Raw genomic sequence first — 27,705 nt, 5'->3', positions numbered from 1 at the left:
CTGCACATATCCTATGACTGGTGCCCTTTGTAACCTGAGACCCAGAAGGGGGATGCAACCAGGTGATGACCAGGTGACTCTTTGGCCTGGTCCACACTAACCCCCCACTTCGGACTAAGGTACCTTAGGGTTACCCCTTTGGAGTGTGGGCCCGGTGCCATGGTGCCAGTGGTGCCATCGTAAATCCAGTACTGATGCAAAGTAGCTAGTTAGAGAATAAACTGCCCAGGAGTGGGTGGCAGAACTTAACGCCAGGGCTGTGACAGCAGGTTCAGGCTCAGTGTCTGCATCCATTGTTGAAGCCTCTTTGACAATGGGCTGGCAAAGCATGCGGGGTGTCAGTGCAGACACTGCTGTCTGTGGCACACTGGAAGGGCCCTTTCTCACTCACCCAGGGTGGGAAGAGCTGAGCAGGGTTCTGTTGCACGGGGTTTAGTGAAAGCGATCTCTCTCTTGTGCACAGTCTGGCCCAAGGACTGCAGCAAGATAACCTGGAACAGGGTCAGTGGCGTCTTCGTCATCCAGCCCACAGGACTCCACCAGATTGTCATTTACTGTGACTTGAACAGCACCAGCAAGGACTGGACGGTCCTCCAGCGGAACCGGCATGACACACAGATCACCTGGGCTGAGTCCTGGAGCACCTACAAGTACGGCTTTGGCAACGTGCACGATGACTACTTGAAGGGTTAAAATCCATGTGCATTTTATATAACAACCTGGTATATGGATTGTGCCAGCTCTTTTTCAGACCCGAAGTCCAGAGTATGGTTAAGAGACCAGAGGCCTAGCTAATAGTGATCAGCTAAGAGAAAGCTGGGGTAAACAAGATAACATTGCCTTTGCTAAGATCTGCTTGGTCAGTAGAAATGCCAGATGTTGAAGCAATAACTGAATAATTGTGTCTTATTCAAAGTTTCAAATTGAACAAAGGATCCCTGTTCCTATTGAGTCAGTCTCTTCTGTAGGGAACGTTCTTCCCACAGATCCAACCTTGAGTGTATGGAAATTGGCACATGTCAGTATAAAGATATGGCATCCTTCCACCTCCCTGTCACAGGGACCAATGCCCTGCCTTAAGACAATCTGTATTATCATATCCTTTCATTGTTTCTTTGCTTTAACCCCTAGGAATGTACCTGTTGGACAATCAAAGGAGTTGCTCCATTCCTATGGACCCCAAATCAGAATTCAACATATATATATATTTTATACTAATAACCTTTTATCAAAGTATTAATTAAATGTTAACTTGCTAACTTGAGACTATGGGCGGAGACATTATGTAACCTTTTAACCATTGGCTAATGTGCTATCTTGTCTTGCTGTAAAACCTATCCCGGGATGTGGAACTGCCTACCCCGTCACTTTCCCCCGCCCATGGAAAATCTATATATTCTATTGTAATCTATTGATTGACAGTGTCTCTGAGCCTAATAAGCCAGGTGACACTCTGCCAGCGCTGTGTGTAATAAACTCCTATGCTTGACCTCTACACGGTGTGGATTTATGTCCTTCACTACTGGCTGGGGACGGAGTACATCTATCAGATCGCCAAGCAAAAGGTCTACCAGGTCAGGTTTGTCATCCACGATTCATCCGGCACCATGAAATACGCAGACTACAACCTCTTCGGTCTGGAAGACGAGTCCAAAGGCTACAGGCTGAGGCTGGGCTCTTACACTGGGACTGCAGGGGATGCCATGACTTCAAACAATCCTAGCATCGTGCATGACAACATGAAGTTCTCCACTAAAGACCTGGATCAGGATGCTTCCAGTGGGAACTGTGTGTCTAGCTATGGTGGGGGCTGGTGATACTTGGCTTGTTATTCTGTTCGACTGAATGTCAAAGGGAGCATCACTCGGGGTAGTTTCTGTAGTGGGAAGTGCCAAGCCTCTGCCATCCTCATCAAACCAGCGTCCTACTGTTAGTCACCCCTTCCCCACCCTCCTGTCTGCAGTGAGGCCAACCTCTGCTCCATGAAGGGATGGAAAAACTCGTGTGTGTGTTGTCTTGATTTAGTTATATTCATAATCAGAACAATTGTTTGCAAAACCTGAAGTATCCCGATACAGCAGGTCTGGGGAGAGTAAATGCCTCAGATCTGTAGCGACTTTTCACTGTCTTTTAGCTCTTAGACTCATGTGCAGTTCCAGAAGTCACTGGGTTGGGGAAATCCAGAAACACAGAAGGATTTTTATAAACACCCACTCTATTGCTCATTAGCAGGGATTAAAGCTTTGGAGTAAAAAGACATTTTAAAAGTGGTGGCCTCAGTTGGTAACTTTCTGTTCTGTGCCACTTTCTGCTGTGCTGTCGTGGGCACCTTCCTGCCTTGGGTGTGTAATGCCCCCTCTCCAGTTACCTTCTTTAATGCCAATCCACTTACACTCCAGAGGGAGTGGACCAACAGGCAATGATCAAGTGATCTCTCTCCTGCCATCCATCTCCATCCTCTGACAAAAAGAGACTAGGGACACCATTCCTTACCCATCCTGGCTAATAGCCATTAATAGACTTAAACACCATGAATTTATCCAGTTCTCTTTTAAACGCTGTTATAGTCCTAGCCTTCACAACCTCCTCAGGTAAGGAGTTCCACAAGTTAACTGTGCGCTGCGTAAAGAAGAACTTTGTTGTATTTGTTTTAAACCTGCTGCCTATTAATTTCATTTGGTGACCCCTAGTTCTTGTATTATGGGAATAAGTAAATAACTTTTCCTTATCCACTTTCTCCACATTACTCATGATTTTATGTGTACTTTGTTGGGGCCCTTGATGACCTATGACCACAAAATTCTTCTCTGCGGTGGTTTAGCAGTGTGGCTGATGGGGTTCAGTACAGCCCAAAGGACTCACAAGTGGGAGAAGGTGGTAAATCCCTCCACAGGTTTAATATGCAGCAGGTTATAAAATCCCCAAACCCTCACTCCCTGGCTTGAGGACACAGTTCAGGGAGTAGGAGGTCCCCAAAACCAATTCCCTGACTGACTGACTAAAGGATGGTGCACTCACAAACTCCATGAATGATCCTCAGGTTAAGATATGACTCTGGACACCTCAGTCACTGCAGAGGGGCTGATCTCTGTTCACAGGGATCTTCTTTAGGCAGGAGTCAGGCTGCTTCGGTCCCAGGATTTCCCCTCACCACAAAGGGATGCAGGGCTCAAGGTACAGATTACACAACTGTACTAAAATCCAAACTGTCGTCTCTTAGCCCAGCGTCCAGACACACTCCCAGCAGACAGCAGCCCTGGACTAGCAGCCAGAGCAGAGCTGACCATGTGGGGCTGGTCTCCCCTAGGGAGCTAGAGGGCTAAATCAGCCTGGCTGGGGAAGTTTCCCAGCAAAACTCTACAAACTGGGAATCATCAGTGGAGAGGGAAAAGCCCACTGAGGGATCTTGCTTTCAGGTCTCTAGAGGCCAGTAACGTAGCTGGGGGGGAGCAGGGGTAGCGGCTGCTACCCCACTAAGCATGTTTCAAAAAGTGGCGCCATAGGGGTTAACATGGCGCTGTTAGGTCCAAGGAAAATGGAGTATAGAACAGGTTGTTTGGCCAGCTTAGCCAAAGTTCGGCTAACTGTAGTTGCTGGGCCATTCCTGTCTCTCTGTGAAACATGAGGACATGCTTACTTGGGCTTCAAAGAATGAGATAAAGGGGGGGACCGTATTCTTGTACCAAATGTACTAGGAACGGTTTGTTTAGACATATGGAGACTTGCAGTCTCCACTCCCTGTTTCTGTTCTTAACTCCCTCCTTTCTCCTAGTTTCTGGTGCATGACAACAAAGCTCATAAGAAGTTGCTGAGGCATCACGAATTGTTTGTAGTGTCAAAGAAGATAGATATGCATGAATATTAGAAGCTTTTAACTAATAAAGGGGGATTGGGTTGCTTTAACTATGACGCGACGGAACTGTCTATATAATCTCACTAGTTATTGTAATCGTGGCTGGTTCTCTCTGGAGACGGGCCGCTCTCTATTGTTGTGTGCACTCTTCAATAAAGAGCTTGTATTGGACCTTGCTGGTGTTGCCTGTCTCTCACTCTGCGGTCAGACAACGAACCTTGCCGTCTGGGTTAAAAAGTCCCCGACAAATTTGGCGACTCCGCCGGGACTTGTCTGACTCTCCGGTGCGGGATCAGACTCCGAAGCAACGCAGCGCGCATCCTCTGGCTTCGAGGAGCCTTGCCCGGTAACCTGATCCCTGCATCGGCGATAAGGTGAGTTCTGTGAACCAGCTGAAGCCCGTAGAAACCCAGCAATGTCCACCTACCCATTGAGTAGGATCCAGGTTTTCGGGGTTCGAGTCCCTGGGGAGGTCAGGTCTTTGGGGTTCGAGTCCCTGAATAAGGTAAGCGATCGCCATAAAGGGGTTAAAGTCCCTGGGAAAGGGGTTAGAGTCCCCGAGAAAGGGGTTAGAGTCCCCGGGAAAGGGGTTAGAGTCCCCAGAGAGGGGTTAAAGTCCCCGGAGAGGGGTTAGAGTCCCCAGTGAGGGGTTAGAGTCCCCGGAGTAGGGTTAGAGTCCCTACAGGCTAAATGGGACAGTTTGGCAGCAAGTGCCCGGGGGACGCCCCGTTGTCTCTGGTACTTAGAAATTGGAAGGAAATCTCTGGAACAACCGGTTTGACTAAATCTAAATGAGAAACTTATGCCAAATTCAATGGCCTTCCTTTACTACCCATTTGTCCCCGACTAAAGACTGGCCAAGGTGCAGAACCTTTTTTGTTGACAGGGTGGATTCCCTCAGGAATATCCTGGTTGATCTTAGACCAGGACAAATGGATTATTTATTTGTATGGTATAACTATAAACCAAAAGAAAAACTGCTTTCGGCCCCAGCTGGCTGTGAAAAAATATAGACAGAGGCAAACCAAAGGCAGTACAAGTTACAGTGCTGAGATTACATTTGCAAAGCTTAACTATCAAGTGAGATCCAACAGTTTGCCTTTGAGACCCTGGAGCTGGCGTGGTTTGGGGATGCTGAAGAAGCCACAGGTCTGGTCTATACTACCCGCCTGAATCGGCGGGTAGAAATCGACCTCTCGGGGATCGATTTATCGCGTCCCGTCGGGACGCGACAATCGATCCCCGAATCGGCGCTCTAACTCCACCAGCGGAGGTGGTAGTAAGCGCCGCCGACAGAAAGCGGCAGAAGTCGATTTTGCCGCCGTCCTCACAACGGAGTAAGTCGGCTGCAATACGTCGAATTCAGCTACTCTATTCACGTAGCTGAATTTGCATATCTTAAATCGACTCCCCGCTGTAGTGTAGATGTACCCACAGGCAGCCGGCCTGGACTGGAATCTCTGAAAGAGACTCTGCAGGAGAACCCAGGGTGTAAAAGAACAGCCCTCCCAAGAGTGAGAAGTTAACTCTATAGTTGCTAGAGGGAATTAAGCAGTGAAACTTGGTAAGAATTTCTGTAAGTAATCCAGGCAAGAAGTTATTTAAGTGGGATTATTCGACTATGAATACCTTAGTCTAATTTGCTGAAGAACACTCCTGCTGTGTACAATCTGTATTTTATAAGTTTAAGATGAATTGGTATTGTTTAAAGTTGCAAAACCGAGAATACTTTTGCCAGGCACAGGAAACTAGTGTTGTTTAAGGTATTTAGCATTTAATCCTTAAAGCGACTTAATGCTACAAGATTTAAAATGTTTTAAATAAAGACCAAAGGTTGTGGCTGCAGCAGGGTAGTCAAAGCCAGAAGAATAAAAGATTTAAATTTTGTTTTTGGGTAACAAAATAGCAGATAAAAGATCTGGTAAAGAGAGAGAAGGACAGTGCCCCTGGCTCTGTGTGGTCGAGCTGACACTTTGCTGTGGGTGCATGGAGATTTTGTAAGCATAAAAGAAACAGTTACACTTTGTGTAGAAATTGATGTGGCTAGTGTGGTAGATATTGAATTGTAGAGAGGATGTGCATTTTCCCCAGAACATGTGCAGTGTATATTGTAGCAGAGGTAAAAGAAATGCAAACCTGCCAATATAGGTTGTGTTGTCTTTTTCAGATCACTGTGTGTTTGAAAGCAGGAGTTACAAGTAAAAGGCAATCAAAAATCTGGGAAAGTTAATTGTGTCCCTTTTTAAGTAAGAATCTTTAAGCTGTGGATAGCTTTGGATCTGGAAGCAAGCCAGAAAGCATCTGTATTAATGCAAATTATCTTATTAATAAGGTAGAAGCCACTGAAACCTGGGCTGCCTATAAAACAAATACAAGGAAATATAGGGTAATTGCTCTGTTTTGTCTAAAATCAACAAGAGTATGTGTATATAAAGGAAATATTTTAAGTAAATAATGTCTTTCAAATCATCAGAGAAAACGGATGCCAGCTGAACAGCATTCAATGTACCATGCATTTACTGGTACAATAGGAATTATTTTTGTGTTCTATGTCCTGTCTTGTGGTGTTTGTCTTGTGGCCAGAATTGTTGTGTTTAATATTTTCATAAGACAGTCTAGTTCAAAATTAAATAAAAGAGTTAAATAAAAAAGCAGATACTTGTTTTATTCAACTTAGAATACAAAGTGTTTAAATAAATCAGGAAAAATGTGATATACTAAAGTCTAATACATTTGCTTAAGTAAAAAAAAAAGGCTTCATTGGTCAAATCTTTTAATTAAAAAAAATGTTGTTAAAATTTGCATATCAACAGTCTTTGGAAGCAAGGACATGGAAGGTTAACCCACTCCCCATATTGCCCATGGGATCCTTCTGGCTACCTCAGATTTCTAGCCAGAGGGCTGGGGAGGGAGGAAAGCTATTGGACACAAGAGGTTGTACCGAGTGGACTCCTCAAAGGTGGGTGTGCTTGTCCTGGTTTGTTGCTCCAAAGCTCTGTATAGAAGTTATTTTACTGGAAGGGTGTACATGGCATACATTGAATAATAAGACTAATGTACTGTATAATGGCAATGTGTATGTGTTCATTGTTGGGAAAAAGTGTATGAGTGAAGAGTGGAAGTTTCCTTTGTAGGTTAAAAGAAGCCAAGAAAGGAAGAAAAAAAAAAGAACAGAACGAGTTAACTGGAAAAAAAAATAGCTAGGAAGCTCAGTCCAAAGATAAGACGCTGGCCCATCCAAGGGCACTGCCCACAGCTAAGACTTAGCTGACAGCCAAGAAAAGGGGGGCCTGAATGTGCCCAAGCAGCTGTAAAATCTGCAAACCACTGCCAGGCATTAATGAAATGTGTTAGGTTTTTTCCACAGGTAAAGAAGCACTACCTAAAGACGGTAGCAGTCCTGCCATTCATTGAAACCAGGAGACTGAGTCTATGTAAAGTCCATTAACGAAAGACTGCTTTGACTCCATGCTGGAAAGGCCCTTTCCAAGTCCTGTTAACCACCAACACTGCTGTGAAGTGCCAAGGACTGCCTACCTGGACTCATACTTCTCACTGCAAAAAGACCCCTAAACCTCGGGAGGACTCTCCGACTGATGATCAGCCTATTCCTCCTTCTAACTCTGCTGTGCCTTCTGGACAGCAGGGTAAAGGAAAAAAAAGACAAGGTGAAGTGCTAGTAACCTCTCCCTTGTCCACTGACAGACCTACTGTGCCTTTGGATTTTTTTCTAAAAGAAGCAAAACCCATTACAGGGTAATGTGCTAGTAACCTCTCCCCTGTATGATGCTGAACCACACTGTTTCAGAAAAAGAGAAGAAAAAACACTCGCTCCATTGAAACCACCAAAGTCCAGGAATTCCTGACTACAAAAAAACATTAAGAACTGACCCTGATGAAGAAACAAAGAATTATACACTGGCAGGAAGAAACTTGTGGGACCCATGCTTGGGAATGTGGTTTTGATTGAATTTTGGGGTTTATTCTACAGGCTGCGCCCTGTGTTTTGAATAAGTCCTTCAGCATGTATTGCCCTCCCTAATTAAATTTTAAATGCAAAAAGGGCTGTATTAGATTAGCACAACAGAGAGCTTGGGTTATTTCCTCTAGAAAGAAGAGAGACTTGACCGGATCCCTATGGGATAGGGCCAACAGTACAGCAGCAGTTTAAAATATTTTTAAGAACCAAAAACATGATAAAAAATTAGGGCAACTAAAGAAGGCCACAAGCCTTATTTGTGGAGCACAGCTAACCCAGGTATAGGCTGGAATTGGTGAGTTACATGTTATCTCCGCCCTTAGTTCTATGACCCAGAAGTTGCTGCCAGAAATGGTATTGAATATCACTGAGGCTGGGAAGGCATTGCAGTGGGATCTAGCATGTTCAGGCTTGGCCCACTGCCCTTACAGACACATCAGGAGTACCATCTGATCTGTGGCCATAAAGAAATACTTGGAGACTTTCCTGGTGGAAGTGCGGACATTCTCAATGCTCCTTCCAAGCATATGGACCGGTTAGGGAGGTGTGGGCTCCCACATACCGAATCCTGCCGGGTCCATGGGGAAGATGCATGTGGGATTGGGTAATTCACCGAGACATCTGGGAAATTAGACTAACGCCGATGCCCTGGTGGACTTGGCAACCGCACAGAGAAAACTAAGGCAGATGGTTCTCCAGAACCACTTGGCTCTAGATATTTTACTGGCCTCTCAGAGAGGAACATGTGCATTAATTGGACAAGAATGCTGTGTGTATGTCCCAGACGTTTATAATGCCACTTGGGAAAGAGCAAACCACCTTATGGAGGTAGCAAAGGACCACGGAAGGAAGCGAATTGAATCCCGGTGGAGTAACCTGTTCAATTGGATTCCAAATATAGGTGGTTGGCTCCATAATGTACTCCGAAGCGCCGTTGTAATTATATGCAGCTTGCTGGCCTTGTATGTTATGATAAAAGTTGGATGGGCGCCAAGGTGTGTTCTGTCCAAAGGTAACAAACTCCCAAGTTTACCACTCACAGTAGTTAGTTGTCCCAGGAGTCCCTTCAAGGTACTCCAGGGACAAAGGGGGGACTGTTAGGTCCAAGGAAAATGGAGTATAGAACAGGTTGTTTGGCCAGCTTAGCCAAAGTTAGGCTAACTGTAGTTGCTGGGCCATTCCTGTCTCTCTGTGAAACATGAGGACATGCTTGCTTGGGCTTCAAAGAATGAGATAAAGGGGGGGACCGTATTCTTGTACCAAATGTACTAGGAATGGTTTGTTTGGACATATGGAGACTTGCAGTCTCCACTCCCTGTTTCTGTTCTTAACTCCCTCCTTTCTCCTAGTTTCTCGTGCATGACAACAAAGCTCATAAGAAGTTGCTGAGGCATCACGAATTGTTTGTAGTGTCAAAGAAGATAGATATGCATGAATATTAGAAGCTTTCTAACTAATAAAGGGGGATTGGGTTGCTTTAACTATGACGCGACGGAACTGTCTATATAATCTCACTAGTTATTGTAATCGTGGCTGGTTCTCTCTGGAGACGGGCCGCTCTCTATTGTTGTGTGCACTCTTCAATAAAGAGCTTGTATTGGACCTTGCTGGTGTTGCCTGTCTCTCACTCTGCGGTCAGACAACGAACCTTGCCGTCTGGGTTAAAAAGTCCCCGACAGCACCAATGGTGCCAGGGGGCCCACGCTCCGCTCTAAAGCTTGGCACTGGGATCTTGCAGCAAGGCAGGCTTTGCCGGCAGCAGCCAAGCCGATCAACTGTCTCCCAGCTGTTGGGTGGCAGGGAGGGTAGGGGGAAGAGCTGAGCTCCAGCAAGCTGCTGGCCGCTCCTGGGAGCAGGAGAGGCGGGGGCTCAGCTCCAGCAATACTTGGGGCCGGGTGTCCTCCCCCACCTGTGCCCCCCCCCCCGCGACTTCCCCGAGTGTCCCCTGGCCCCGACTTGCTGCCCCCGGTCCCCCCGACCCCCCCGCTCGCCTTTCACGGGCCTCCTGGAGCAGTGTCCCTGTATCTTCGGTGTGCTGCCTCCCGGCAGCAACTGCTGCTGCAGGGTCCTAGTGCCCCCAATTCCACTGCCAGGGCAGACTGACTCTGAGCCTGCCCTTCCCCCTCAGACCCTTTCATTCTCCAATGGGACCCTCCAGCAGCACAGGGGCCCCCCTGCCCGCAGTCACCGCTCCTGCCCCATGCTGGGCAAAGGGCAGCCCCATCCCTCACCCCAAGTGAGGCTACAGTCAGGGGCAACAGCAGGGGAGGAGGCGCACGCAGCACCCCCCGGCACCCACCACAGGGGAGGCGAGGGAGATTCCTGGACCTGAGAGGGGCCCTAGGAGCACATGCTGTGACAGTGGTGGGGGTGAGTGTGTTGCTGGGGGGCGGGAAAGGGGGCCTCCCCCAGAGCTCGCTGCTGCTGGCAGGGAAAGGGCTGGGGGGAGTCCTCCTCTCTGGCCCCTGTCCTGGAGCAGCCTGCCTGCACCCCAAACTCATTTCCAGCCCTGTCCCACCCCAGAGCCCACATCCCCAGTCAGAGCTTTCATGCCCCCACCACACCCTCAACCCTCTACCCTGGCCCTGAGCCCCTCCAGCATCCCAAACACCTTATCCCCAGTCCCAGCCAGAGCCCTCAACCCCCACACCCCCACTCTCGCCCTGAGCCCCTCCCACACTCCAAACCCCTCATCTGCAGCCACACCCCACAGCCCTCACCCCTCACCCCTGCACCCCATCCCTCTGCACCCCTCCCATCCCCAAATTCCCTCCCAGAGCCTGCACCCCAATCCCCTGCCTCAGCCTAGGGCCTGCACCCCAGACCTCCTCCCTCACCCAAACTCCCTCCCAGAGCCTTGGGCAGGTGGGGATCGGAGTTTGGGGGGGGGCAGGTTTTGGGCACCACCAAAATTTCTACAAACATGCCACCCCTGGGCATGCCCCTCCAGCCATAGGGGCAGGGGCACCCACCCACCAGTCAACTGTTTATGGGGCCCGTGGGGGCCACGAGCCATCAGCTGTTCGGCCGGGGCGGGGGCAGTAGGGTAGCTAGGGGAGTGCTGTTTAGCTGGTTTTTGGCCACCAGCCAATCAGTGAGGGGAACTCTGCTCCTGGAGCAGGGGCTGGCTGGGCTGAGCTGAGCGACCCCACCAGTGCGGTGCAGCCCCACCTGCTTCTCCTACCTGCTTCTTGTGGCAGGCGTGCTTTCTCTGGCTCTGCAGCTCCTAACCTCTCACCCAACTAAGGGCAGCCAGTAGCAGCACCTGGTAAGTGTATTTCAAAGGGGTTCTTGTGGTGAGGGTGCTGGGGGGGGGGGACTGAAACCCTGTCCCGGGGGCTGTGCTGAGAGCTGGCACCTGCCTGCTGGCGGGGTGACCATCTGCATGGGGGGGGGGGCACCAGCTGCCACCCAGCTCTCTGCATCTGGCAGGGGGCTCAGCCAGAGGCATCTACAAAAACATCCCCTGCAGCCCCGCAGCACAGAGAGACTGAGTGTACCAGCCCCTGCCTGGCATCTGGACCAGGATGGGCATGGTGGGTGGGGGGGTATCTCCTGGTCTCCTGTGGGGTGTGTGGTGCCCCCTCTGCTTGCCCTCCCTGCCCAGGCAGAGACGCTTGCCTCTCAGAGACAGTGGCCACGTCCATGTAGTGCGCTTAGTCCCCCTCCCTGGCATCTGGGTGACAGCCTCAGTTCCCCTCTCCTACCCCTTCCCCACTGCCTCTTCCCTTCAACCCCCCAACCCCTAAGAGGCAATCAGGGGAAACCTTCCTAGCAGTGCAATCTCTGCCTTGGGGGTGTGGATGGAATTGTCTCCCAAGGGAAGGCTGGAACTATCTCCTGTTGTAATGGTATGTGTTTAGTCCATGTGCTCTGGCAAACACAAGTCCAGGCACCATGTTGGGTCGGAGGGGGAAACCTGAATTGTCTCCTAAGGGAAGGACTAGTGATCATGTTGGCGGGTGCGGGGGAGGCATTGCTGAGTCCCAGGGTTGAGAACAGGGGCAGAGCCCAAAGGATCAAGTCAGCGGCTGGTCATCCCCAGCCCACTCCTGGGTCTGCTGTGCCCAGACTCCAGCTGCACAGGGAAGGAGAGCCTGGCGCGAGCAATCTGCTTCTCCTTTGGAGCTTTTAATTTAAAAAAGGCAGAAATCTGGTGGCTCCAGACAATACGAAGTCTTTTTTTCACATGGGGGCTAAGCTCCCACTTTGTCCCCCCCGCCTAAGAGGCTGCCTGCCCCACTTTGGGGGCTTTCCCCTTACAGCGCTCACCTGCCAGGAGGTTGCAATTTGAGGCTGGGGCTTTGGAGAGACAGACCCCTGGTGGTGTCGCCCCCACACACACACACCCCAGCTGGTCTCAGCTGATCCCTTTGCTACAGTGTGTGCACGGGCCAGGGGGTGCGGGCTGCAGGGGCTGGGCCAGCTTCGCAGTTCTTAGCTCTAGTGCCTCTCCCGAGTTGGCAGAGAGGTTTGCGGAGTCGGGGGGGGCGCCCTCCCCTCCCCCAGCTTGGACCCAGCCTTGGGCTTGTGACACAGCAAATCTGGAGTTGTGGGGGGTATGGTGCGTGGGGGGAGGAAAGCCCCTGGTATCGGGCAGTAGCTTCCATCACATAATCAAATGTGGTAGAAACGTCATCTGTACACTTGTAACACTTACCACTACAGCATTAGTCAGTCTTGTAACATGTGAATCCCTTGCAAGAGCCAAGAGGCCCACATTTTTTTAAACATTTTGTCTTCACCTTTTTTAAAATGCAAAATAACACAGTACTTATAAAACAATATCATTCTTGTGTTTTTATTTTAAGTATAAAATAAATATGTATAACGAATTTAAAAGTATGTAATTTGATATGTGGGGTGGTGCCTTTTTTTATGTGTTCGCTCCCCTTGATGTTAGAACCTGGCTACGCCCCTGCTAGAGGCCAGTTCTCAGGGGGAACCTGCTTGCAGGCCTGGGACTCACCAGCTCCCCACACAGCCAGTCCTGCCCTTGCCCTGGCTGGCTCCAGACTGACAAAAAATGGCTTCTCCCCTTTCCTGAACTCCCTAGGAGAGCCTCTCATTCCTTATTGGTTGCTGGGCAGACTCTGAGCCTGCCAGGGACAGTGTGCCTCTCCCTGAGCTGCCAGCAGACAGAGCCCCAGGAATCTAGGTCATCTCCTTGGGGGTTACAGGGGAGTTGGGCTGCCAGACCTGACTGGGTTCATTGCCCCACAGTCTTAGGGTCTGCAGGTTCCTATGAGGGAATTTTGAGCAACGGCCTAGTAGGATTTGAAAACTAGGCCTTCGCATCTGAAGACATCTGGGTAGCTGCAGCAGAGGCCTTGAGGGGCCCTTTAATCAGTATCTTGAATTACTGTCCACATGTGCAAGTAGGTCCTAGTCCAAAGCCAGTTGATAACAGACAATCTTCCATTGACTTCAGTAGGTGTTGGATCAGGGCCCTGGAGTAGGGTTGTTGAGATGGGCCCGTTGCTCTCAACTGCACCAAAATTAACTCTTTGGGACACCAGTCCTTTCTCACGTTTCGGGGAGAAGAGACTGGGATGCTGGGAGAGGAGACTATGGGCTACCTGCTATTGATGCATTACCCAGAGAGAGCCTGTGGGGCAGACACGGGGTCTATTGTGCTCCCACAGCAGGCAGAGCTGCTCCTCAGCCTGAGAATCAGGGCTCTGCCCCAATTCTGCCTGGCCACGTGCTTCGGTGAAGAGGACACAGACCCAGGGGCTGTCTCCTGTAGGGGTTGTTGTTTGTTGGCCTGCAGTCATACAGTTACATGGAAACAACTCTGGGCCACAGGCTAGGACCAAGCAAAAGGGGAGGGAAGGGATTTCCCAAAGGGCATGAGTTATTTAGGAGCATCTCTTTCTTGCTTGGTCCCTGCAGGCCAGGGCTGAGACATGGGCTGTGGTATGTTGGAAGCCTGTGCTGCCGTTGCTCGTTGTACTTGTTCTGTGGGTAAATGAAGGATTTAGCCTCCAGGGCTAATTTTAAAAATAAAAAATTGCAAAACACTAGCTGGGAAAAGGTGAATCTGGGTCTGCACTAGTGACTGATCTCGCCAGGAGGGGCAGATTAACAGGAGGATTGGAGTGTTAATTTACATAGAGGCCTCTGTCCAGTACCGCTGTATCTCTAGGCGTGAGTTTAGCAATATCCCATAAGTCAGGGGCTCTCAACCTTTTTCTTTCTGAGCCCCCCCCCCCCCCCCCCCCAACATGCTATAAAAATTCCATGGCCCGATTTTGGTTGCATGATTTTAGGTCTTTTCTTAGAAATCTATGTCTACAGGCCACAGGCCTTAAGTCTATTACAGACTGTCTCCTGGAGGAAGGCCAAGTCAACTGGCCCCATCATCATAACAAGGGTGTGGGGAAAGCTAGTCCTATGTCTGCCCTGTTCTGTAGACAGAGGTCTTCATTCTCCAGCAGTGGCAAATTACCATATGGGCCCACGGGGCCCGTGCCCAGGGCTAAGGCAGGAGGTTTCTGCCCAGCCTGCTGAGAACTAAAAATCACTAAGAGACCGATGTACAGAGGTGACAGCAGAGAGGCAGGGGGCTGGCAAACAGTTGTCTGGCTGGTGGGGGGACCAGGTAGTGAGGAACAGCGGCTGGCAGGGTGTGTGGCGGAGAGGAGCTGTGGCTGGTGGGGTGGCCCACTAGAGCAAGTGCTCAGATGGTGGCACAAGCAAGGGCCTTCTTCCCTGGGTGGGAGGTGAACTCACACAGATGCACCTCTGAACCCTGGGTCCTCACTGACCAAGGACAGCCACTGTGTGTGGGGTGTGGTAAGAAAGCAGAGGGGGGCAAAAGGAACTGAGTTGTAGAACTCAAGAACATGAGGCGGAAGGCACTGCCCCACACTCTGGGGTGGGTGTCCTGCTCACAGCTTTAGCAGATTTAAGGGTAGTCCTGCAGCAAAAAAACTTCAGGACCAGACTTCAAAGAGAAACTGCTGAGCTTCAGTTCATCTGCAAATTTAACACCATCAGCTCAGGATTAAACAAAGACTGTGAATGGCTAGCCAACTACAAAAGCAGTTTCTCCTCCCTTGGTGTTCACACCTCAACTGCTAGAAGAGGGCCTCATCCTCCCTGATTGAACTAACCTCGTTATCTCTAGCCTTACTCATTCTTGCTTGCATATTTATACCTGCCCCTGGAAATTTCCACTACATGCATCCGAAGAAGTGGGTATTCACCCATGAAAGCTCATGCTCCTATACGTCTGTTAGTCTATAAGGTGCCACAGGACTCTTTGCAGCTTTATGGTTATGAAACCTGCATGCAGCATTTTCTCTAATTAATGTTGGGTGACTTCCCTCCTTTCATTAAAAGTTTCTTTGCTACACTCAGACTCTGTGCTTGCGGGTAGGGAAGTATTGCCTCTCAGAGGTGCCCGGGGTGGTGTATAATTTTCTCAGGTTACGGGGTGAGGCCCCGAGCCGGTTCTGTGTTGTATTGTTAAATAGGAACCCCTAGATCAGGGATCGGCAACCTACAGCATGTGTGCCAAACACGGCACACGAGCCGATTCTGAGTGGCACGCTGCCTGCCCGGCGAGAGGAGTAGGAGGGGCGGAGGGGCCGGAAAGAGCCACGCTGGGGGAAGAAGCAGGGGAGGGAGGAAGCTTGGCTGCTGCAGGACCAAGCTTCTCTCCCCCCCCGCTTCTTCCCACAGCTTGGTGCATTCTGGCCCCTCCTCCTCCTCCTCCTCCTCCCCCTCCCCCTCCCTGCTGGCGATGGCCCTTGCGAGGGGGAGTGGAGCCGAGCCGAGCTGAGCCGAGTGGAGCGGCAGCGTGCACACAGCTCCGTAGAGCAGGCAGAGAGAGGTAGGGATGGAGCCTGGGGGAAGGGGGTGGAACAGGGCATTTCCCTCCCAGCCCCCTGCCATGAGCCGGTCAGGGCAGGGGGCTGGGAGCACCCCCACGAGCCGAGCACCCCAGCCCTCTGCCCTGCACCCCCCCCACCCCCCCGCCCCCTGCCCCGAACCCCCCCCCCCCCACCCCCCAGCCCTCTGCCCTGAACCCCCCCACACCCAGCCTTCTGCCCTGCACCTCCACACACCCCCAGCTCTCTGCCCTGACCTCAAGTTGCCCCAACACCCAGCCTTCTGCCCTGCACTTCCACACACACCCAGCCCTCTGCCCTTACCCCTGAACTCCCCACACATCCAGCCTTCTGCCCTGCACCCCCACATCCCCACTGCCCTCTGCCCTGACCTCTGAACTCCCCCACACACCCAGCCTTCCCCAGGTGTGTAGTATATCTAGAGGTGCATGTGTCTTATTAACTCTGTTTTCTCCTAAAGCTCCAGGAAGAAATCACAGCCAGTGTGGAGCAGGCTCTCCAGCACCGTCTGTGATTTGGGGGGCGTGTCATAAATATAAAGGGAAGGGTAACAACCTTTATGTATGCAGTAATATAAAATCCCTCTTGGACAGAGGTACAGAATCACTTAGCTGTAAGGGGTTAATCAGTTCAATTAACCTAGTTGGCACCTGACCAGAAGGATCAATGGAGAAAGAAGATACTTTCAAATCTGGGGTTTTGTTTGTGCTCTTTTGTATGTGTTCCCTCTTGAGACAAAGAGAGAGACCAAGCAGATAATCCAGCTCCTACTGAAATGATACATCTAAAATTACAGAAATTGTAACTAATAGAAAGGAAATGCGTTAGATTATCTTTCATTTTAGCTTGTGAATTTTCCCTATGCCAAGAGGGAGGTTTATTCCTGTTTTGTAACTTTGAAGCTGAGCCTAGAGGGGAATCCTCTGTGTTTTAAATCTTTTTATTGCCCTGTAAAATTACCTTCCATTCTGATTTTACAAAGGTGCTTCTTTTACTTTTTTTTTAATAATAAAGTTCTTCTTTTAAGAACCTTATTGGTTTTTAGTGTCCTAAAAACCCAAGTGTCTGGTCTGTGCTCACCTTGTTAACCTATTTGGTTGGTAGTTTATTCTCAAGCCTCCCCAGGAAAGGGGTGAAGGGGCTTGGGGAGATATTTTGGGGAGGATAGGGCTCCAAGTGGCCCCTCCTGAATGTTTGTTTAAATCACTTGGTGGTGGCAGCAATACCATCCAAGGACAAGGAAAGGAATTTGTGCCTTGGGGAAGTTTTTAACCTAAGCTGGTGGAATATAAGCTTAGGGGATCTTTCATGCGGGTCCCCACATCTGTACCCCAGAGTTCAGAGTGGGGAGGGAACCCTGACAAGGGGTTATTCAAGTAATTGGGAGTACTTGGCTAACAATGGACCTTGATAGACGCCAATCCACACTTGAGCTTTCCTGGGAACGTCCTGTAAAGAATTGAGTCACGCATGGAAATGTGACTTGCCCATGTGACTCCAAAACTGCATCTTGGAGCTGGATACTGCATAGGAGAGGAGGAGGGGTTTCCACCCATAAGAGAGAGTCTATTTAAGCCCTGGGAAATCCCTCTGTTTTGTCTTCAGCTGGCTCAAGAGATAGCCTCTCCACCCCAAAGAGATGCCTGAAAGAAACTGGAACAGTAACTACAGTAACTACAGGGGTGTGAGGGATTGCTGGACCCAGACTAGAAGGAGGCTAGTCTGTCAAAGAAGCTTATTGGAACATCTCTGAGACTGAGATTTATTTGCATTTAGTTTCCTATTATATTAGGCTTAGACTTGCTTGTTTTTGTTTTATTTTGCTTGTTAATTTACTTTGTTCTGTCTGTCTTTACTTGGAACTACTTAAATCCTACTTTTTATATTTAATAAAATCACTTTTTACTTATTAATTAACCCAGAGTAAGTATTAATACTGGAGGGGGGGGCAAACAGCTGTGCATATCTCTCTTTCAGTGTCATAGAGGGTGAACAATTTATGAGTTTACCCTGGATAAGCTGTCTACAAGGTAAAACGGATTTATTTGGGGTTTGGACCTCATTGGGAGCTGCGTATCTGAGTGCTGGTGACAGGAGCACTTCTTAAGCTGTTTTCAGTTTAGCCGGCACTTGTCGGGGACATGGTTCAGACTTGGATCTGCGTTTGCAGCAGGCAAGCATGTCTGGCTCAAACAAGGCAAGGCACTGAAGTCCCAAGCTGTCAGGGAAAACAGGCTCAGAGGTAGTCCCAGCACATCAGGTGGCAGTCCCAAGGGGGTTTCTGTGACCCAGCCCGTCACAGGAACTTGTCTCTGTAAATATGATTGATGTTGGTTACATTGGTAATGGCCTCTAGATGGCGATCTTGTCCCAGGATTGGTCAAGCTGCATTTGGTTGTGAAATGAACCGGTACTGCGGGGGCTAACCCGGACCCCTCACCCTGCTCATGAATGTGCTAGAGGGGGGTGTTGTCCTTTAAGTCAGGGTTCTACAGGTGCTGCCTAAAATGTCAATTCATATTTCTTTAGCACGCTCTCCACATGCCCCCTCCACTGCAGGGAGCAGATGATGTTACTGCCCTGTGGGGATAGTTTCCATTGGCTAATTGGGAAAGAGACCATCCCAGGAGAAATATACCCTGTTGTAGGTTGTAGCTCCCACTGCTCTGGAGTCATGATGTGTGAGCTGGCTATTGGCTTCTCCCTATTCTTCCCAACACTCTCCTCCCCTGCTGAGGTATCCCCCCAAATCCCACAGACAATGTCAATACCCCCTTCACCAGGAGGATGCAAAGCAGGCCTGCTACTGCCTCCTGGGGGGTTAATGGAAAAGTGACTCAGGCCTGGGCATTATGGGCCAAGGCTTAGAAGAGAGATGTCAAAGAGGCAAGGAAGAGGTATGAGCCTAGGTACTGGAAACATCCCTACTGGGGGTAGTGGGGGTGTAGTACCATCTCCTCCTGCTAGACCAGACTTTCCCAACCTTTTTGTAACCTCTTTCAAAGGAATGACCTATTTGGGGATGCCCCCATCCCTGCCCAGCAAACTGATACTTGGCCTTCTCTGCCCTGCCTTTTTTCTCCTTCTCACCCCAAGGTCTCCTCTACCTCCCCCCACCCTATCCCCAGCAAAACCTTTGTCTTCTCCACCTCTCTCTCTCCTCCCAGCCTCTTTCTTCCCCCAGATCTCCTCTGACCCAACCCATCAGACTCCCTCTCCCAAATCGGGAGATGGCTGGCAGGTGTCTTCTAGTTCCTCTAGTTCCCCCCCCCCCCCCGCTCTCCTAGCTGCTACGTTTTGTGCAGCCTCATGTGTGACACTTTATGTATATTATTCAATGTGCTAATATGCATATTTTCAGATCAGTTGCATATAACTATAAACTTCAGGCAATGTTCAATACATCCTTTCCCTAGCAGTGGTGGGGGTAAGGCAGCTCTGACGTTCGGGCAGGCAGGAAGATTGGGTGGTTCAAGGGTGCTGGTGAGTGCCTGGGATCACTGTATTTGGTTAGGTGGGTTGGTTCTGGAGTGCTTGGGTTGGGGGATGCCAGAGGGTGTCTGGGGTAGCTGGGAGGGTATAGGCCTTGGCATGCTGCCAGTATTAGCTGGGGTGGGTGCTGGAGTACATGAAGTGGGGAGGGCAGCTAGGGTCATTTCTGAGGGCAGGGGACTAGGATGTATCTGGGTCTCTGTGTGGTAGAGGTTTGGGGTCTGGCTGGGTTCTCTCTGGGAATCTGGAAGTGCTCTGGGAGTCAGGGGTCTAGCTAGGGTTCTGACTAGGGGTGGGTAGGTTTGGGGTCTGTCTGAAAGCAGGGAGCTCACTGGAGATTGGTAGAGCAGGGGTCACAGTGGGGGCTGACTGGGGAGCCCTTTGCTAGTACTGAGCCCTCTCACCTCATCGCCCTCCCTTCCAATCAACTAGCCACTGTGGCTACCTCACACCCTCTCTCGACTGCTTCTTCCCTGCTTGAGCCCAGCAGGGAACGCAGCCAGAGGAGAGCCAAGCAGGCCGTCTGAGTCCTGAGAGTTCGAAGCCAGGCTCTGCAGCCTCTAGGTCCTGTCCCAGTGCAGCTGGATGCTGCAGTGAAATGGTGGCTGAGCAGCAGGTTGGCATGACCACCCTGCCAAGTGTGTCACTGTCATGCAAGGTGTGTGACATCTGGCAGCCCTCCCCACGGAGCCCAGGCATGTGGGGGGCAGCACCTCCTCCACATGGGTGAGGGGGAAGCCTGGCTCTTGCCCCAGCTCCCCAGCTGGTTAAATCTGGTGCTGTCTCTGCAAACAGCTGCTTCTCCTCAACAGGAGGAAAGGGAAGTAGGAGGGAAGGCGCAGTTGCAGTGGCACACCACAGCTCTCCTGAGCCTGGCACTGGTTCTTGCTTCAGCTCTACCCATCCACAGGAAGGGACAGCCTCCTTGTGGTCTCCTCCAGAGCTCGGGACTGTCAGGATTGCGCTCCAGGCACTCTGTAAACCCTGGGACAGGGGGACGTGAGTGCAAATGAAGGAGAAGGAGTCACGGTAAAACAAGGTAAAGAATAGAAGAGACAGGATGGTTTCCCAAGGGTTTTTTGCTAGCTTCTTCTACTGTGGCTGAAATGAACATGTGTGATTCTTCATGTGTCCTGAAGCTGTGAGCATGGTGGGTGTAGCCTGTGCCCCATGTAGCCGGATAAAGAACAGATGAAGACATCCCAGTTCATGGATCTGCCTTTGGACAGCTGGGAAAACTCCTCATAATATTTAGCACCTGTCTCTGTGAGGGCAGAGTCAGCTGAGGTGGCATGAGGCCAAGGGAGCGAAGGAAAAGGGTGTAAAATGGGCTGGGAGGTGGCTTGAACACCATCTTCAGTGACATTATTGGCCCACTGGGAGGATTTGAGGACTGGCACTGGCCCTAAGGTTAATTGAGTTTGAGACCCCTTCATTAGATGTTTGGGTCATAAGGTGTATCCTTCAGCTTCTCTTCTGGTTAGAATTGTGAGCTGCACCTGACCAAATATAATTACAGTCAGTGGGACACAGCAGCAGTTTTTTTCTAGCAAGCTGCCCCCTGACTTAATGGATGAGTTGAATTCAATTTGCTCAGGTCAGCTCATTGCCAGAACCTCTCTTCAGGCAGCTATAGGCCATGTCCACACTACTCAGTTTCGTCGACATAAGGCAGCTTGTACACACTGCAGTGCTCCTCCTGCTACACTGACGTCGTAAAACCACCTCGACGAGAGGCAGAGAGCCTAGGGTGATGTACTTAGAGCAACACAGTGTCAGTGTAGACCTTGCGTTATTTATGTTGACCTAAATGGCCTCCAGGAGGTATCCCACAATGCCCTCTGTGACCGCTCTGGTCACCAGTTCAAACTCCGCTGTCCAGAAGCCAGGTACACAGGTGAATGCCCCTTCCCTGTTAAAGCCCCAGGAAGTTTAGAACTTGCTCTTCCTGTTTGCTAGGTGTAGAGAGCTCACATAGCAACTGCCCAGCTGAGCCTGGGCTCCGTGCAGCAAACATGTTCTTGCCTGGAGTACACGGGAGGTGATGGTGGATCTTCTGGGTCTGTGGGGAGAGGAGGCTTTGCAGGCACAGATCCACTCCAGCTGCAGGGACTTGCTTAGGGCATGGAGGGGAAGGGCAAGGGAGGCAAATAGTCGCTCTGGGGCGGAGCCGCAGACATGCTGCTTCTATGAGGAGGGGGCTGGGGTCAGGATGGCAGTGAATATGCCCCCATGGAGCTCTTCCTATCGTCTTGTGTTCATAACACACAGCACATGACTGAAGAGCAGTGCAGGATCCATGCTTTCTGACACTGATGGCTGGCTCACAGGTTACCAGAGCAGTTGAAAAGCAGCTGGAAACCTAGTAGGAAACCCATGGAACAATGGGATTGAGAAACCTGCATCATGTGACGCTGAACCTACCCCCATGAGGCATTGCAAACCCTTCCGAAAACTTCCTGCAGCCAGTTGCACAGTGGGATAGCTACCCACAGTGCTCTGTTCTCTGTGTTCATGCAAGAGCTGCTACTGTGGAAGAGCTCAGTCAACACAAGGAACTAGTGTGGACATGCAACAGCAGCTTAATTACAGAGGTGGCTGTATGTCAACGTAATTTAAGTTGACTTAGCTTTGTAGTGTAGACATAGCCTTAGACTTGGCTGATTCGGGGGCTAGATCATTGGCAACTGGGATTGCCATAAAGAGAGGCTCTTGATTAGCTGCTTCAGGATTATCAAAAGAGCTACAGCATGTGGTACAGGTTTTAATGCTTGATGGAAGAGACTAGGTTACTAAAGAGATGACTAAGGGGGATATGGTAGAGGTCTATAAAATCATGACTGCTGTGGAGAAAGGAAATAAGGAAGTGTTATTTACTCCTTCTCATAACACAAGAACTAGGGGTCACCAAATGAAATAGGCATCAGGTTTAAAACAAACAAAAGCAAGTATTTCTTCACACAGATTACCAGTCTGTGGAACTCTTTGCCAGAGGATGTTGTGAAGGCAAAAAAAGAACTAGATAAGTTCATGGAGGATCGATCCATCAGTGGCTATTAGCCAGGATGGGCAGGGATGGTGTCCCTAGCCTCTGTTTGCCAGAAGCTGGTAATGGGTGACAGGGGATGGATCACTTGATGATTACCTGTTCTGTTCATTCCCTCTGGGGCACCTGGCATTGGCCACTGTTGGAAGACAGGATACTGGGCTAGATGGACCTTTGGTCTGACCCAGTATGGCCACTCTTATGTTCTTATGTTTTTATGTACTAAAACAGATGACACGCTGCATTCCCAAAAGATTCTTGGGCCATGCTTTGATCTCTGGGTTTTTGTCCTTCCAACTTTAAAATAAACAGTATAACCCTCATTATACCGCTTGTCAGCAATCTCATTCGTCTTCCTCCTGGTATCACCAAAACAACCAGTTTGGTTCAGGAAGGGACAGAGGTTCTTAATGTGGAAACCAACTTTTCCATTCACTTTTCAAGCACTCCAATAGCAGAAACAACAAATTTGAGGCTTCAGTTGAGGATACCAAGCCAGCCTATGTGGATCTGCACCTTTCACACCCATCCCACCCCACCCCCGTTTGGTTCCCCCCTCTCTTTAGGGAGGCCTGAACTGCAAGAACCTCAGATCCTTGGGACTTGCAGGTCATTCAATAGAGGTTTGCCCGACAATGTCATATCATTCTGTCTCTCTCCCATCAACCTAAAGAAATCACATTTGAGCCCATTCCAATCCATAGAGTTTATAGGCGCTCCTGGATTCCAGGCTGGTAATCATCTCTCTCACCTCTCACACCCACAAACACTGATAAGAACTGGTTTGAGGTTACTAGGTTGCATGACCTTTTCCACACAGGTGACCCTCTTTGCCAGATTGGGACAGATCTCTTCAGTCCTGGATAACATCTGAGCCTGAACCAATGTATCGGGATTCCTCAGTCGATTCTTTTGTCCCTTTGTTGGTGGTTAGATTAGGACTACGTTTGTCAAGGAATAGCTGTCTGATCTCTCCCACCCAGACACTAGTCACCAATGCATCCACAAGCAGCTTGGGTGCATATCTGGCTCAATTCCACAGTCACAGCCTATGGACCTCTGAAGATCCATCAGCTTGCAGTATTGGAGCTGAGGGTGATTTGTTACGCCTGCAAATCATTCCTACCATTGTCGAGAAACCAAGCAGTGACAATATTAAACAGACAATGCCACAGCAATGTATTGTATAAAGAGACAGGGAGGAGCCAGATCAGACCCCCTCTGTCAAGAAGACATTCTACTCTGGGAATGGCCCCTCAGTCACTACATATATCCCATAGTGAGCCATCTCCCAGGGAATCGAAGGTTCTGGCAGATAAACCAGTTGGACCCTGAATGGCTGGTGCAGTTTTCGGCCTCCCACTCTCAGTTTGTGGGTACCCCAGCTTCCTCACTCACAGTCTGTGGTTCCAAGAGTCCAGCAAAATCAAGGGCCCGGTTTCATAGACAGTTGGGGCTCTACCTCCTGCCCTGCTATAATGATGTCAGCAGCTAGGACAGGGAGGCCTCACCAGAGTCACTAGGCTGATGTAGATAGTCACTATGGATTCCTCTGCTCCCACTGGCGTGCACCCAACTCCTCTCATTCCGATGCTCCATCTGCTGGAGGCTGTGGCCTGTGACTGAATCCCACTGCGCTTTGCGCTGCCTGCTGGGGGCTGTGGCTGGGCCCAATGGCTGCCTGGCTCTGCCTGCTGCTCAGGTGAACAGAACTGCTGCTGGGCTCTGGCCTCTGTCCCGCTGGCTAGACAACTGGCCCCTTGGTGAGCTCTGCCTGCATACAGCAGGGACAGCTCATGGCTCAGCTCTTCCAGATAACAGGGGATCAGTGGGCTTGGGTAACTCTGACCCATCAGAGTCCCTGTCACCCCCCAGAGAGGTGTTCCCAGCAACAACCCAAGAATGATGCAAACTCCTGCTCTTTGCCCTCTAGTTTTGTCCAGGGCCTCTTACCACCCTCTCCCTCGGCAAACATCAGCGATTGTTAGGGTGATGCCACACCCAGTCATTGGCCAGGCTTTGCCCCGGTGGGTTCCCAACAGGATCATCTCGAAAATATGGGCCGCAAACACAAAACTTAGTGCAATTATACCCAAAGTCCCCAAACGACCCGCAGTTACAGTAATAGGCAAATAAGGTACTGCCTCTCTCTGTCCACTCCCCGTGCTGTCCAATAGATGGCACAGCTGATATTTAAATGAGGTGCTGTCTCACTCATTTAATTCCCCTTGCTGTCCCACGGGTGCCTTCAGAGAGCTCACCGATACCTCCCTCCTCTGGTAAGTTCAGGCTTCAGGGCTGACATTTCACCCATGTCTCCAATTCCCAGGATGCTACAGACAGAGAGGTCGGAGAGGGCTCAGCTGATCCTGGTGGCCCCAGCGTGGCCTTATCACTTCTGCTATCCAGACCTACTGCGTCTATCCAATCATCAATTCATAACTCTTCCACCTCTGCCAGACTTAACCACGCAGGGTGCAACCTCCCTCTGCATCCCTGTTCACCGCTGGACCTGGGAACCCTCTGGTTATCATTACTGCATAAAGGCTGTTCTCATGACATACAGGACATTATCATGGAAAGTAGAAAACCTTTGACCACGGAGCAGATTTGGCTAAACTGAGGAGTTTTTCCCTATGGATGCATTCTGCTCCTCTTCAATCAACTATTCCACCAATCCTGGACCATCTTCAGTTGCTAAACCAGTCAGGACTTTCACTTAATTTGATGAGTGCACCTACCTGAGATTTCAGACTTTCATCCTCCTAGTCAAGGTTCCTTGGGTTTTTCTCAGGCACCAGTCATAGGATTCCTTGCAGACTTATTGCTCATGTATCTGCCAATAAGAGAAATGCCACCTTCTTGGGACTTAAACTTGTGGAGCTCCCTTTGGAAGCTCTGGCCCATTGTTCTTATTGTCATTTATCAATTAAAGTGGCATTTGTCATGGCAATCGTTTTGGCATGTACAGTAAGTGAGATCCAGGCATTTATGCCTGCTCCTCCATATGCAGTATTCCTTGCAAACAGAGTAACTATGTAACCTCACCCTCGGTTTATCCCTAAGATTGTCTCAAACTTTCATATTAATCAATACATACACTTACTGGTATTTTGTCCAAGGCCTCACCTGTCCCTAGATGAGACAAGGTTATGCACCCTAGAATAAGAGCAGTTAGAAAATCTCCTAGACTCTTTGCAGCATATGGCAGTGCATTAAAGGGTAAACCAACCTGCTCTCAGAATTTATCCACATGGATTGTGGATTGCATCAAGATTTCTAACATCATTAATAAATTACAACTCATAGACTTTAAGACTTAAAGGCCAGAAGGGATCATCGTGCACATTGCAGGCCATAGAACCTCACTCACCCCTCCTGTGATAGACCCCTTAACCTCTGGCTGAGTTCCTGAAGTCCTCAATTCATGATTTAAAGACTTCAAGTTATGGAGAATCCACCAGTTACACTAATTTAAACCTGCGAGTGACCCATGCTCCAGGCTGTAAAGGAAGGCAAAAACCACCAAGGTCTCTGTCAATCTGACCCTGGGGGAAATTCCTTCCTGAACAACAAATACAGTGATCAGTAGGACCTTGAGCATGGGAGCAAGATCCACCAGCCAGAAACCTGGGAAAGAATTCTCTGTAATAACTGGTTTCAGAGTAGCAGCCGTGTTAGTCTGTATCCGCAAAAAGAACAGGAGTACTTGTGGCACCTTAGAGACTAATAAATTTAAATAAATAAATTTGTTAGTCTCTAAGGTGCCACAAGTACTCCTGTTCTTTCTGTAATAACTCAGAGCCCTCCCCATCCAGTGTCCCATCACCATCACAAGCCACTGGAGATATTTGCTGCTAGCAGTCACAGATGGGCCACATGCCATTGTACGCAGTCTCATCATACGAGCCCCGCCATAAACTTACAAAACTCAGACTTGAAGCCAGTTAGGTTTTTTACCCCCACTACCCCCTTGGAAGGCTGTTCCAGAACTTTACTCCTCTGCTGCTTAGAAATATTTGCCTAATTTCAAGCCTAAATTTGTTGATGGCCAGTTTATAACCATTTGTTCTTGTGTCCACATTGGCACTTAACTCTTCTCCATCCATGCCATTTATCCTTGGATGTATTTATAGAGAGCAATCATATCTCCCCTTAGCCTTAGTTTGGTTAGGCTAAACCAGCCAGGCTCATTGAATCTCTTCCTGTAAGGTAGGTTTTCCATTCCTCAGATCATCCTATGAGCCTTTCTCTGCACCTGTCCCAGTTTGAATTAATCTTTCTTGGGAGAACAGAATTGCACACACTATTCCAGATGAGATCTCACCAGTGTCTTGTATAATGGTACTAATACTTCCCTGTCTCTACTGGAATTACCTCACCTGAGGCATCCTTGGACTGCATTAGCCTTTTTCATGGCCACATCACATTGGCAGCTCATAGTCATCCTGTGAGCGACCAATGCACCCAGGTCTTTCTCCTCTACTGTCACTTTCAACTGATATGTCCCCAGTTTGCAGCAAAAAATTATTGTTGTTAGTCCCTAAGTGTATGATTTTGCACTTTGCACTATTAAATTTCATCCCATTTCTATTACTCCAGTTTTCAAGGTCATCCAGATCTTCTTGTACGATATTCCGGTTCCTCTCCATATTGGCAATACCTCCCAACTTTGTGTCATCCCCAAATTTTATTAGCGCAATCCCACTTTTTATGCCAAGGTCATGAATGAAAATGTTAAATGAGATTGGTCCCAAGCTGGATCCCTGAGGAACTCCACTAGTAACCTCCCTCCAGCCTGACCAGTTCACCTTTCAGTATGACCCGTTGTAGTCTTCCTTTAACCAGTCCCTTATCCTCCTTTCAATTCTCATGTTAATCCCCATCTTCTCCAATGTAACTAATAATTTTCAAACTGGGCCTTATTGGAATTGAGGTAGATTAGATCTACTGCATTTCCTTTGTCAAAAAAATTGGTTATCTTCTCAAAGAAGGAGATCAGGTTGGTCTGGCATGATTTACCTTTTGTAAAACCCTGCTGTATTTTATCCCAATTACCATTTACGTCTACGTCCTTAACCACTTTCTCTTTCAAAATTTGTTCCAGCTACCAGATCAAGCAATTGCTCATTCTACCAGGCCCAAGTTAGCTCAGCAGCAGGTTTCAGTAGACTCCCAATCATCTAAAACTGTAGATCAGCAACATGGTCCTCGGTATATACCACAAAACCTTACTCTTCAGTATTTAGTGCGGATACTCAGCTTCTGCAATCCACGTGCAGATGGGCTCCCAGCTCCCACCCGTAAATGGGGGATAGGTAGACATGGGTGGCAGGTGGAGCCCCCCCTTCAGGGAGGCTAGTCCCTGGCTCTGCCCCTTTCACCTCTGGCCAGAGCCCCAAGACCCTCCTACTCATGCTGGCTGAAGCCCCAAGTCCCCCACACCTGCCTGAAGGAGCCCCGAGCCAGCCATAGC

General features: G+C 49.4%; 1 long non-coding RNA gene across 1 annotated transcript; it reads left to right on the top strand.

Annotated features, from left to right (window-relative positions):
- Positions 1-4,389: 4,389 nt before the first annotated feature.
- LOC117867734 lies at positions 4,390-7,506 on the top strand. Its single transcript, XR_004643476.1, has 3 exons — positions 4,390-5,002; positions 5,291-5,417; positions 7,208-7,506. It is a non-coding gene; the product is annotated as an uncharacterized LOC117867734 (long non-coding RNA).
- The last annotated feature ends 20,199 nt before the right edge of the window (positions 7,507-27,705 follow it).

Source organism: Trachemys scripta, chromosome 18, assembly GCF_013100865.1.
Source record: "Trachemys scripta elegans isolate TJP31775 chromosome 18, CAS_Tse_1.0, whole genome shotgun sequence".
Classification (NCBI taxonomy): domain Eukaryota; kingdom Metazoa; phylum Chordata; order Testudines; family Emydidae; genus Trachemys; species Trachemys scripta.
The sequence above is the reverse complement of the archived record's forward strand: the minus strand, read 5'-3'. Positions and strand labels throughout refer to the sequence as shown.